Consider the following 14,255-nt stretch of genomic DNA (forward strand, 5'->3'; position numbering starts at 1 on the left):
AAGAATTCTCCTGAGACACTCCCTAAATTTCTAAGATGCTAAAAGTTTGTGGGTGTTTAAAAAAAAAAAAAAAAAAGCAGAATATCCAAGAAGCAGATCGACAAACCAATAGGCAATGACTAACAGGAACTTACTACTCATAAGAAGTTGTAAAGCCGTGTTCAAACTTGAGTGTGCATAAATATCACATAGAAATTTGTTAAAATGTAGACTTGAGTCAGTAGATCTAGTGTGGGGCCTGAGATTCTGCATTTCAAGCTACTGCCAGGCCCACAGACCGCACTAGAAAAATTCTACAGGAACAATCACCCAAACTTTAATGTGCATAAGGATCACAAGGAGATTACGATTATTTAAAATGAAGATTCTTGGTCTCATTCCTGGATATTCTGATTAAGTAAGGCCAGGACCCTGGAATTTGCAATTTTAGCAAGGGCTTTACAGGATACGGATATAGGAAGCGCATAGAACCCACACTGAGAACTACTACTATAGAGGTCACAAAGATTAGTAAAGCTTGGTATCTCTTTCTGAGGAACTTATAGGGTAGGGGAAAGAAGATACCCAAGCCAAATCGCCATGCTTCAAAGGCAGTATGAGATACTTGTTAAGAACAGTACTCAATTTTCTCTAAAAGTTAGGAGATACTGACATTTTGGAAGAGATTTTGAAGTCTTAATTAACAAACAGTAACTATTAAGTATGAAAAGGATAGTTTTTAGCTAAAAAGGATAAGTATCCCTCATATTACATTAACAAATGCCAGGAGTCAGCCTCCCACAGTCTGATTAAATGGTTTAGTGCTAAAAGCTATTTGTCCTGGTATATGTCCACACTAAATACTATGAACGTCCCATTGACTGGCAGAAATTTGAGGCAGAAGAACCATTTGGCATCTTTGCCCAGGCATCGATACAGAAGTCAAAGATGACAGAATTACAGAAACTATATAGAAAGCAACAAAAGAAAGATCATTCCTATGCACTAACAAAAAACAGAAAATTCTTCTAAGGCAGGTGGAGGGGGGGAGGAGAGCTAATAAATTTAGATGCCAACAGTCACGTTCATCTAGGATCTGAACAAAATGCCAGTGATGGATATGTAACTCTAACCTAGTGATTCTCTACCTCTCCTTCCTCTGCATGACAGCTAGCATTTTGTTTATTATGGTTTGGATGCCTTCTTTGTCAATAGTAATGCCCCGTACAATCCTGTCTACACATCAAACATGAATTACTCATTCCTTCCTGCTTTCCCTAGGCTGGACTTGATGGACCTTAGTTTCTTCGTCACCTCTGAATAGAGATAATAGGTTTTTGGAACACCTGTATTTTTCATATCTAAGCACTGCTGACCATAAAATACACTCTGATCATCACCTTCCTCTTAAGTTCAATCTATAGTGAGTTAGCAGGAATGCAGCCTTGTTGAAGCAACTCACAAAAGAGGAAGGAAGAGCACTATATTGTACACCTAAAATTAATATAACACTGTATGTTAACTATACTGGAATCAAACTTTAGAAAAAGAGGAAGGTAGAGTGATATGAAGGAAAAAACACCTGAGAAGGAATTGTTAAGTCCTGTATTCTAGCACTAATAACCTTTGACCACTACTTCATTCCTAGAAGTTGCTGAGCAGAGACAGGACACTGTACCTAAAATGATGATGAAAAAGAAACAAAGAACCAACCACTCTATAGTAGTTCCAGAATAAGGACTATTCCTAAATTAACACGGCATCCAGCAAACTATTCTGCAGTCCCCAGGAGAAAGGAGATTTATAAAATTAACAATTTGATTTTAAAAAACAAATGGGCTAAGTATTTCCAGAAATAAAATTGGCCTCCAAACTCTGCAAAAATCCCGTTTCTCCCTTGTTCCTCATTCTCATCAGTATATATCCACCACCAACAGATTGTTTCTTGCTGGGAGACATCAGTAAAATGGCAGTTCTCCCTGAGAAAAGACACTAGCCTCATTCACACTTCTAGAGAGCCTGACATAATGGGAGTTATCTCCAAAGAGAAAACTGTTTGGGGGAGGGGGAGATAATCATCTACATCTATCAGAATCTCAACTTAGTTCCTGTGCAAAGCATTCCTCTTTTGCTTGACAGCCTTCACACAACCAATAACCAAAGCACACACTAAATAATGAGACATTTCAGTCTTGCCTAATCAACAAAACCCCAGGAGTACAGATCCTGTGTCAGAGGCTGAAAACCTGATCTACATCATTTTATGAGGGATATTTATCAGATATTAGCTCAGGAAAGTATGAAAAAGAAATCTGAGGTTTAGGGGCCTGGGATGGCAGGTGTGAATCTAAAAATCTCAGGAGGCCAGGCCAGTGAAATGTGTTGCCTCCTTCTGCTACAGAGCAGGTTAAGAAAAAGAAAAAATTGCTATGTTGTAGGACCCAGGGCCTGTTCAAGGCCTTAAGACTGGAACCTTTCTTTTGGCATGCAAATGATTACATATTCTACCTTCAGGGCTTTTAAAGCAGTCTACTTCTAAACAAATATTAAAATGTTGGCCAGTCATGCTTACTGATATTTCTCTCCTTATTTTAATATATGTAGTAGGATTTTTGCTAAAGAAATACACCTGCCTTTCATCAGTATCATAAAAGCCTAAGGAAAAATAATTTTACTCTAAAGGTTTTTGTTTTTTGTTTTTTAAGATTTTACTTGTCAGAGAGAGAGAGAGAGAGCACAAGCAGGCGCAACAGGCAGAGGAAGAAGCAGGCTGCCCAATGAGAAGGGAGCCAGATGTGGCACTCGATCCCAGGACCCTGGGATCATGACCTGAGCGGAAGGCAAATGTTTAACCAACTGAGCCACCCAGGCATCCCTCAGTTTTTCTTTTTTTAAATGAAGGGCTCTCAGTTTAAGAAAACATTTTTTGGCAGGTACCTGGGTGGCTCAGTCAGTTGAGTGGCCGGCTCCTGGTTTATGCTCAGGTCATCTCAGTCAGGGTCCTGGGATTGAGCCTCCCCCTTCCCCAGTCAAGTTCTGTGCTCAACAGGGAGTCTGCTTGAGGATTCTTTCTCTTTCCCTGTGCTCCCCCTACCCTCACTTGCACACACACACACACACACTCTCTCTCTCTAAAATAAATAAATCTTTAAAACAAATTTTTTCCCTAAAGAATACATTTTTATTGCTTTTAGGCAATGAGAAACCAAATCAAACCCAAAGTAACAGATTAATAGCTACATTTACCTATGTTTGTTACAGAACACTATGCCAGCATTTACAACTTCAGTTATTTTTTCAGTCATACAGTTCTGGAAATACTATGCAGTATTTTGTGTGATGACTTCCTATAATCCAAGTATCATGAATCCCAAGGCAGGAACCAGGACTGAATTGGGACTGAAGACCTGAGCCAGCTGGAGGGAAACTACCAAAAGTTGCCCTTCACTGACCACCTTGGAGTTCCCAGCCAACATCACAGTTATAGGCATGGCGTTCTGCTTACACCCTCTAGCCCCTACCTACAGCAGCCACCCACGGTGTCTGTCCTACCTTGCTTGTTTTAAGCAGATCAGGTTGTAACCATCCAGAGGTGCCACCAGACTGAAACTAAGGCTACTTGGAAGAGTATTAAACCCAAAGTTGACCATCTATAAATTCATTTCATGCTGAACTGTTTAATTATTAATTCTCAGGAACCACCATGCAAGTGATTGAATATTCTACCTCCAGGGCTTTTAAAGCAGTCTATTTTACAACAGATTAAAATACTGGCTAGTCATCGTGCTTGACTGTAAAGTGACTAGATACAGCAATCTAAAATTTTGTAATTTCAATCCATTCTCCCACCCCTCATTTTAAGAGGAAAGTTATTTGGGAGAAGGAAACCATGCATTAATTTATTTTGATGTGGCAACCTGCCTTCCATCTGTGTCTCTTGTAATACCTCCATCTGTTTAAAAGAAAGATAAACTGTTCTTTAAAAAGGCTTGGAGTCCTGCTTCTAAACAGGACATCCTAGTTGACTTAGAGTGTAACTCAATGTAAATTGTAATTTTTCATGATTTTCTGTTGAAACCAAATTCTGCCCATAAAACTGTATACTCTGGTCCTGAACGAGTTCTTTCTAAAACAATGGAAAAGTACTCAGAGAGAAAAATGCTGAAGAGACCATCAGGGGCAGGAACCCCCTAGAATCTGGCCTCCCTGTCCCATCTGAACAGTTATGCTCCTCCCTGGGGCCCGTTTCTCCCTGTGTGGGGTAGAGGGGACAATGCTTGCTTCTGTCTCCTGAGAGGAGGTGGTATGTGAGGAGGACAGACCTGATGACCCTTAAGGAGCTGGCGGGAGAAAGGGGACATTATTCAAGTTGCTTCAAGGTATCAGAACATATCCTTAGTCCCATAGGACCAAAGTCAGAAAAGGAAGATCGTGTTAGAGAGTCCCTATTTTAACTAAAAACTCAAGTTTAAAAATGCTATCAAGTTTGTCTTTCACGTTTTCCCTTCTCTTTATTTCTTCTTTTCATTCTTCATTAGGCTCAACAAATTTAAGGAATACATGCCAGAATGGTAAACTATTCAAAAGCCCGATAATGTGGAATTAGAATTGCTCTAATTGCCACCTTCCCCCTTGCAAAAAGTCCCTGTCCTTCTCCAGAAATACTAGCTGAGTGAATATAACATACAGTTGGCCACATACTCTAATTTCGAAGCCTAACTTCAACTCCAGAGAAAGCGCAGGCAGGATGACAGACAAGAGAAACAATGGATAGAAAAGCTATTCCTAGGAGTATGGTCTCACAAAATTCTGATAACTCAGGCATGCACAAGAAATGGAGCATGCATAGAGTTGTGTATACCTGCCAAACATACCATCAGGCATTTTATTATATGCATTTATCTCATCTGACCTTCAACCAGATAAACAAGGTCTTATTTCTGCCTGTTTTATGGACAAGGAAACAAGCTCAGAAAGCTTAACTTGTAACAAAACTAGAAAATGACAGAGCCAAGACTTGAACCCTGAATGTTCAAGAGCCTAAACCATTATAGCTATTTCTACCCACTGCTCATTCTCTATACTTTTCCAATTTCTACCAGCCACCCTTCTCTTCTTCAATATACTGCTGCTTCCATTTCAAATTCTATACTTGATAGATAAGGTGCCTTGACTTGAATTTGAGAAGCAACATAGTAAAGAGGGGGAAGGAATGGAAAGGGAGCTAATTTTAAGAGTACTGAAAAGAGTGGGAAAGCTGATCCCCATGCCAATGTTAGGAAGGGCACAGGGGCCAAACACTGAGAAGGCATCACCTTGCAAGCATCTTGCAATCTTCCACCAAAAACATTACATGGTACATTATGCTGGTCAAAGGAGAACTTCACACATGCTTAATATTACGGCATTAACACAATTATGTGAGAAACAGGTACAGGTAAGCCTTCTGCTTTACTGACATAGCTAATTAGTTAAATCCTAGTATTCTAATTAACAAAAGAATTATGTAAAAATTATAATCAGAAAACAGATTTTAAAAAAAATGTTTCATTCTGAATTTAGTAGTGGGCACTGTAGTTGTAAACCATTTCAGCTGTTCGTTCCGTTTTCTTGGCAGAGCCCACTTACCTCTACCAGCGTATGTATTCTCACAGAAAATTTAGGAACACCAGAAGACTATAGATTTCTGAGGCAAGAGGACAAAATGAACTAAGAGGCTTTTGAACTCTCCTGTTTAGATCAGAGAGCTATCTATAATTCATCATCTGGCAAAAAAAATGTAATCACAAATGAAGTATGTGACAGTTATATTAACAGCAATGTTTAAAAATTCCCCCAAATAAATGCTACATAACGTTCTTTTTTAAATGAGGTAGATCTATGTGGTAGATCTATAGAGAGGTGTCTAAGACACATTGGCAAGTTACAAACACCAATGCAGGTGCAATTCTGTATACTGACACAACAAACTTCTAAAAGTATCTCAATGAAAGCTGGATGCAGGACTTTTATTTTCTAACCTTTAATTTTTTTTTTACCATATGTTTCACTTTTTAAATATTAATTTCTCCTTACAAAGTCTTCCTTAAACTAAGAATTAGGAAATCTCTCTCCATATGTGACAGATTGGAAGGAAATATTTTTTTAGGGCTATCCAAGACTGGTAACTTATGGATCCCAATGGCTGAATAGAAGGTGAAATCTTTTCTTCTTTTGATAAATATTGATAATGATGAATATCCACAGTTAACTAAACACTGCATTTAATATACACTTTAGTAACAACTGCCCATTTTCTCTAATTATCTATTCTTCCTATTTCACATTTTAGCTGGGCACACTATTTCTCAAATTCCCTTACCAGTTAGGACTATATTGCCAAGGTCTGGCCTATGATGTGGGCAGAATGATGCCTGCAAGTTCTAAGTTGTGTCTATATAAAGAGAGCACATCTTCCTTCTTTCCTGTATCGAGAAGATATGAGGTGGGAACTGGAGCAGCCATCTTAGACCATAAGATGAAAGCTACCTGTTAAAGATGGCAGAGCAACAAAACAGAGTCCCTGATGAATTGGACCCATAAACCTATCACGAACTTTCCCAGGCTTTCATGTGAGAGATGAAGGTCTAGTATGTTTAAGCCACATTTTGTTTTTTGTTGCTGCAATGTCCTGCTGATACGTACACACACACACACACCCAGGAAGTTATTCTCATGCTACAACTAAATATCATCCCCATTTTAAACCCAAGTTTATTAAACTGACTGAAAAATTAATCTACTTGTACGAAATCTTTAAATAGAAACCAGAAACAGAAGAACCTAAGATATCTTTCTTTCTTAACCTCCTTGGCTTCTGAGTAGCAAGTATGAAACAAAAATGCCTCCCCTTTACCAATTGCTGGTCTTGTTTCTTACTTGTTATAGGAGTAAAAGATTTTATTTTTAGCAGTCTCACGATATTTCCAATGTACTGAATGACCTAAACCTACCTCACAGATTAACCATAATGAAAGAGAAAGTGAACTAGGAGTCACTAAAAACAATAAACTATAAAATCACCTTTAAAATTAATATACCATATTACTATAATGTGAGGCAACAACAGATTAATCCATATGAAAAAAACAAGGCTTACTTCAAGTAGGTGATCTTTGACAATTTTTTTTTTTTAAAGATTTTTAAAAATTTATTCATTTGAGACACAGAGTTAGAGAGAGAGCATGAGCAGGGGGAGAGGCAGAGGCAGAGGGAGAAGCAGGCTCCCTGCTGAGCCAGGAGCCCTACGTGGGGCTCGATCCCAGGACCCTGGGATCATGACCTGAGCTGAAAGCAGACGCTTAACCATCTGAGCCACCCAGGTGCCCCAATCTTTGACAATTTTGATCTAACTTTCCAAGTTCTGTTTAGTGCACGTATGTCTTAACTGATTTCATTGCCCTTTTTTTTTTTTAAAGATTTTATTTCTTTGTTTGACAGAGAGATAGTAGATAGCGAGAGCAGGAACACAAGCAGGGGGAGTGGGAGAGGGAACAGCAGGCTTCCTGCCGAGCAAGGAGCCCGATGCGGGGCTCGATCCCAGGACCCCGGGATCATGACCCGAGCTGAAGGCAGATGCGATGCCAAGTGACTGAGCCACCCAGGCGCCTCTCATTGCCTCTTTAACAGAGTCCTCACACAAATACATTTAAGAACAAACTGAAATTGTAAATATTAGGAAGAAAGAAAAATATAAAAACTCAAATATCAGCTTTCCTTCTACACAGCATAAGTTTTTAGGAACATATGGATTACTGATTTATGAGTAAAAACAGAATTTATAGTTCTTCAGACAACAGAAGTCAACAAAGTAATCTAAAAAACGTTACTCTCCTGCTGAAATATCTAAATACCCAGGTCTTTAGTTACTTTTGTCAATATATCTATTTCTTTCAGACACAAGTATAAGATTTTCCTTAAAACGTTAACTTTGCCCTGGATAGAATATATAGTTTCTGCTTCCAGTACCTGGTTTATCTTTTCAAAAGCATAATTATTATTTTTTTTAAAGCATACAATATTCTTTCAAACATTTCCACATTCTCCTTTTGGTCAGACTTCAACCACATAAATACACGTATAAGGTAGAAAACGAGGATGAAAACCTGAAGGTCTAATTATTTACTACTATAAGAGCTTCAACAGATTCTTAATAGATTTTAATAGGATAAGCTGTAGCAGATTTTCAGGCCAACCATAATATAGCCATGAGTTCATACAAAATACCTAAACCCATGGTTGTATATTCAGGAAGCTGCTGCTCTCTTTGGAAAGGAAAGCTAAAACCTTAAGAGTGCTTAAGTTACTAAAAACTGAAGATTCTTCTACACCAGCAGATGTCCCAGAAATGATCAGCAGCAAAACAGATCAAAAGATTTAGATCCACAGGGTGGCTTTCCGTGTGTGCGTAATTTAATGTGTGCCTAAGAGAGGCAAGTCAAGGCAAAAGTCACAACAACAACAAAACATTTCGGAAGTTCCATGAAATCTTTGAAGTAGATGTTCTTAAAAAAATGTTCTATGAAGTAGGAAAGGCAAGATGGAGTTAAGAGGAACAGAAGAACTTTGATCTTTCTTGTTCTTTTACAATTGGAAAAAAGAGTAGGCCTGAAACCCAAATGAAATCGTGGTATGTGAAAAAGACGTATGGTGACGTGTGGCTTCCACCACGTCCACTTTAAACCTCAAAGATTTAACATTTAACATTCTTATAAGTAATGACAAACTGAAAGTCATAAAGGACAGAAGGAAATCAGTTTTGCACACAGCCCAGCATTTACATGGTGTTTACAAATGTTTTGTGTCTACGGATCCACAAACCCTAACCCACAACTCCAGAATCTAAAAGCTCTCAAAGCCTAGTGTGTGTTAAGGCAGAGAGGCTGTATGTGCAAACTCACCAGGTGGCACCGCACAACCTGAGGTGGTACTTATTTAGTCTTAATTTATCCCACTCAGTGTACCTGTATGTTTCACTACAGACAAAATGTGCTTAATTATTAAGGTGCTACCTTAGACCCCACTGTGCTTAATTATATTATCTGTGGGTTATGTACTGTGTTACCTTCTAAAGCACATCTGGTCCCAAGGATTTCAGGTAAGAGGCGCAGACCTCTAGTAACTCAATTACCCGCCCCATAACCCTATGAAAAAAGAGCTATCTTGCAAATGGGAAAACAGAGGGTTACGCAACCTGCCCAAGGTTAAAAACAAAACAACGATTAAGTATTAAAGCAACTCAGGCAGTTCAAAGCCTGGACTCATAGCCATTACCTATACAGACTTTCCTTTTTACATCACATAGATGAATGAGGTGTTTGGTTTTCCAGCCATAATTACCAAAATTAATGTAGGAGTCCTTTTATTTTTTCAGCCTTTTAAAAACCACAGTTACGCTTCAGAAAAAGAAAGTACTGCATTTTAAGGAAAAACAGACTTTGGGCAAAGTCACGCTAATATAGTTTTAAACAACCAATGTCCACGCAGCACATTCTTCCAGATCTGGGTTGTGAGTAAACGGCGGAGCTTGAAGCGGCATTGTCACAATTGTTTGAACAAGGGTGTCCAAGAACATGCTGTTTTCATCGTTCTTACTGTCACAAGTGAAGGTTTCAAGGGACATATGAATACCAGGGTTAAAAGAAAGTTAATAGTGGGGGGAAGAAAAAGTAATGATTAAAAGGCATCGCACCAGTAGAGTGAACTAATCGCCAAGTCTTTCCCTGGAAGCCCCAGTTCAACCACTAATATCACCCAAAATGCCAACCTCTGCCCTTTCCCTCCTCCCGCTGAACGAAGCTTAAATAAAACCCTTACAGGTATTCGGGCTCTCGCCGCGCTCCGACCTTCTCTCAAGATGGCGGCGGACGCAGGGGAAGCCACCGGAAGTGGGGCTGCGCACCAGGCCCCGCTTCCGCCTCCGCCCCTGCTGTAGGCTCCACCCAGGAGGAGACAAAAGCCCACAGCAAGATGAAGACCTAAGAACACGCGTCACGTCAAGACAGGAAGCGATCCAGGAAGACACGGGGTTCGGGGGGAATGCAATTAAAATGGACAAGGCTGTGACTGGCCAAGAAGGTTTAGAGAAACAAAATAAAGCGACACCAAACCCGCACTCTCGAGCTGCCAGAGTCAGAGGAGATGGGGCGAGGGAGGAAAACCTTTCCAGGGGCTTGGGAGTGCTACAAAATGAAGGGCAAAGGTGAAAAGCGAATAGGACCTGGAGAGGCGGAGAGTGAGAAAAATGGAGTGTAAAGAATCTGAAATGTTTTTGCATATTCTGGCTTACCTATGCCTAGACCACCAGAGGGAACATTTGGCATAGCAAAGGTCCAAAAAAGTATTTAAAATTGTTAGCCCCTACGTGTTCTTAGGTCGGAGCTTTCCCGTGTTCCTCTAGATAAGTTTACTTGATTCTCTAATACGTGTAGTCTGCAGGACGTAGATTCTGTTATTTTTTATGCAGTATTAAGAGGATACAAAAACAAAAAAAAAAAAAACAAAAAAAAACTATTGATGAGTTTTATCAAACATAAAACATTAGATTTTTCCCTCTCATTTTTTGGAGGGTTCACTGCTCAGATTTAACAGCAAGGAACCATTTTGCTACTACCTAGATTCTGAAACAGAAAAGATGGAAATTAGGCATTATGATGGAAAAAGTGAAATACTAGAGAGAGTTGAAAAGATCCACCACCTTATCCATCTTCCTTGACTGTACAATCTCTGGAGCATTTCCATTAATGGGCAAGAAACATCCCAGTGCATTGACTATGTTCACCTGTTATTTGTAACCTCTTATGACATGAATAATGCTTTTCCCACAATCTGTTCTACTGAACTTTACTTTTTTTTTTTTTTTCTGTCAGCCTAATAGTTGTGCCAAGTTTGAGATCTGCAACTTTAGCTAATGTTCCAGTTTTTTCTACCTAGGTTAAAAATTCCCATACTGGCTGTGCTGAACATCAAGAAACAATGATACTCTGCAGCAAATATTACAAACAAGGAAACAATTTAAAACTCTAGGTTTTTAGACTGCACACAAATCTCATCTGTGCACCCCTGGACACTACAAAACTGATTATGGTTAGTGTTAAAAACTGACAATTACTATATAATAAAAAAAACCAGAAAACAAGGGTAGCTGAAGATGGAGAAAAATTGGAACCCTTCTGCACTGTTGGTGGGAATGTAAAATGGTGCAGCCCCTCTGGAAAACAGTATGGCAATTCTTCAAAAAACTGAACACAGAATTACCCTATGATCCAGCAATCTCACTTCTGGGTATAAATCCAAAAGAACTGAAAGCAGGATCTCAAGGAAATATCTGCACATTCATGTTTATAGCAGCATAATTCACAATAGCCAGGAGATGGGAGCAACCCAAATGCTCATCAACAAATGAATGGACAAAGAAAATGTGGTACATACATACAATGGAGTATTATTCAGCCTTAAAAGGGGAATTCTGACATATGCTACAACATGGATGAACCTGAGGACATTATGCTGAGATAAGCCAGTCAGAAAAGGACACACTGTATGTATGACTCTACTTATAAAAGATACCTACAGTAGACAAATTGATATAAACAAAGTAGAATGGGGGTTGCCAGGGGCTGGGGAGGGGAAATGGGGAGTTGTTTAATAGGTATAGAGTCTCAGTTTTGCAAGAAAAACTTCTGCAGATGTTGCACATTGTGAATACACTTAGCACTAACTAAACTGTACACTTAAAAATTAAGATGGCAAATTTTTTAAGCCACAATTAAATTTTAAGTTGTATTTTAAAAAAGGAACTGAATTAGCAAGATAGAAGTGAATGGGAGATTAGTACCTCTAAGGAAGAACTTTTTTCTCCTTTTAGAAAAACAGATTGGGGCGCCTGGATGGCTCAGTCGGTTGGGTGTCTGACTCTTGATTTTGGCTCAGGTCATGATCTCAAGGTCATGAAATTGAGCCCCATGCCAGGAGCACAGCCTGCTTAAGATTCTCTCCTCCCCCAGAAAGAAAAATTTAAAAAAAAGAAAAGAAAGAAAAACAGATCTTCAGAATGTCAAAAGATTTTACCACCACAATCCTTTTTTTGAGACAATCACTACACAAAATCAGCCTAAGGTTCTCTCCCTCAAATGCTCCAAGATTGTTTGGTAAATAAAAAATCAGTGCCTCCACATCATTACGCTACCCTGAGAAAGCGCTCTGAAAGGAAAAGATTTTGCTTTATGATTGAAATTACTTCTTCATTTCTTGGAATTTGCCAATTCATGACTCCGATTCTACTTTAAGATCCGACAGGAAACATGGAAGAAAGGACACATCCTTTCCTTTTGGCTTTGTGATTGAAGAGATTTGCTTTTAAATGATGCACACAAAGTTTATCCTCCAAACATTATTTCCTTGAGGATGGTGACTACAACTCACGTTAACTTCATCTAAAATAACAAAGGCCAAAATAACTACTAGTACTATAGTATCAGACAATTTTTGATACTTCTAAGTAAATTCAGATATTCCTCCTCTGGAGAAAAGAAAACAAAAACCCAACATTTAAAATAAGACCACATCTTCCTAGCTCTAGTTCTGGATATAACACAAACTTAACCTAAATTGTGGCACATCCAATCTATCTAAGAATACCATTAATGCAAAGGGAATAAAAACATGTAAAGATCAAATAATATAGTATCTGTACATTTTAAAATGCCTCTCCCTTTATCTTCCCATGTGTTAGGATAAAGAACTAAGTAATTCCAATTGCAGAAGTAAATAGTAATTCTCATATTCCTCTGTAAAAGGTAATCAAGTTACACTTTTGCTTGAGCAAGGGTTTCATCAACCAATTCACTTACTTAAAAGTTTCAAGTAAAATGGTATTCTCATTTCAAAAATGGCATTTACCTGAATGTCATCCAGATAAAATGCCTGCTCTCATTTTCTTTAATCCTTGCCATAATGACCACCATCAACTTCTGGTTCTACATACTCTATCAGTCTACTTCACTGCACAGGCAGGACAGAAAAGAGATCTATTTAGTTATATTCTGTGCCTGATAAAGGTTATAACAACCATCCTAAACTTGAAAAGAAAAATCATGACTAGCATTTGGTTTAAAAATTTTATAGACTATTAGAGAACTCTGTTAATTAACTATTATTTTACCAAAAGCAATCAGACTATCAGCAAGGGAAGATGGGAATGAAGACTATAATTGTGCTCAAAGACAAACTTGAACAGGTAAGTCATTTCCTCAAAAACAACATAATTGTGTGTTGGTTTTTTTTTTTCCAAGAGCATTCAAACAAAGTTAACTGCAAAATTTTTCTGAAGTGAATTTGTTTATCCAAACGGCAGGCTTTGAGAAGATCAATTTTAATGTTTGATCTATAATCCTGGCAACTCTAGGTCAAACTGCTACACGTTTAACAAGGATTATAAACATGTCAAGGTTCATTATTTATTCAATTACATTCAGGAAACATTTATGAAGTGCCCATGAGCAAGGATCTCTGCTAGTATAAAATCCAATCCTATTATCAATGTAACACAATGGATCCTACCTTTTTTAAAAAACAAAAACACAAGCAAACCATAACTGCATGAAAGAATGCAAGGGCACTAGGCAAAGCTGTAGCAAACCACATATACCCCAGGCCTGGAGAAGCAGGGAAACAGGGTGACATGGCTAAACTAATGTAGTCCTAAATAACAGTAATGTTCAAGAAACATGATAGTTGCCAACCTGTTTTACATGTAAGAGCTGTGCTCAAGACCACAAACTCCTATCTGAAGACTAGCAGGGACAAGCTGGAGACCCAGACATGAGGAGTCAGGTCTGCTAGGAAACTGGAAACTATGGTGTATGTAAATGGTTGAAGAAAGTAGAGATGTTAAGCCTGAAAGGGCGTGAGGGGTGGGGGTGGGAAGCAAGGCTCATAAGAAATCTGACAGCACATTTAAAATATTTTTAGAGCTTCCCTGTATAAGGAGTAGGTTTATTATGCAGTTGGCCAACTAGGCAGAAATAGTACCACGCATGGAAGTCAGGGGAAGGTCTTAGGAGTGTATAACCATTAGAACCGTCCATAGTAAAACAGGCAGGCTGCCTTGGAGCATAGAAAGCTCCTGGCACCAGGAAATGTTTAGAATTTCAGAAAAGTGAACAGAAGTCCTGACTTCAGGGAGAGATTGAAGTAATTACTTTTTTTGAACCTTGAAACATTTCCTGGTGCCAGGA

The 14,255-nt window shown here is 38.7% G+C and overlaps 1 protein-coding gene across 15 annotated transcripts in view; it reads right to left on the minus strand.

Moving 5' to 3' along the window:
- RBPMS (RNA binding protein, mRNA processing factor) overlaps window positions 1–14,255 on the minus strand; it is a 173,904-nt gene that overhangs the window by 118,474 nt on the left and 41,175 nt on the right. The window lies entirely within an intron of this gene.

The sequence above is a fragment of the Mirounga leonina genome, unplaced genomic scaffold, assembly GCF_011800145.1.
Source record: "Mirounga leonina isolate KUSES-001 unplaced genomic scaffold, KU_Mleo_1.0 Mir_128, whole genome shotgun sequence".
Taxonomy (NCBI): Eukaryota; Metazoa; Chordata; class Mammalia; order Carnivora; family Phocidae; genus Mirounga; species Mirounga leonina.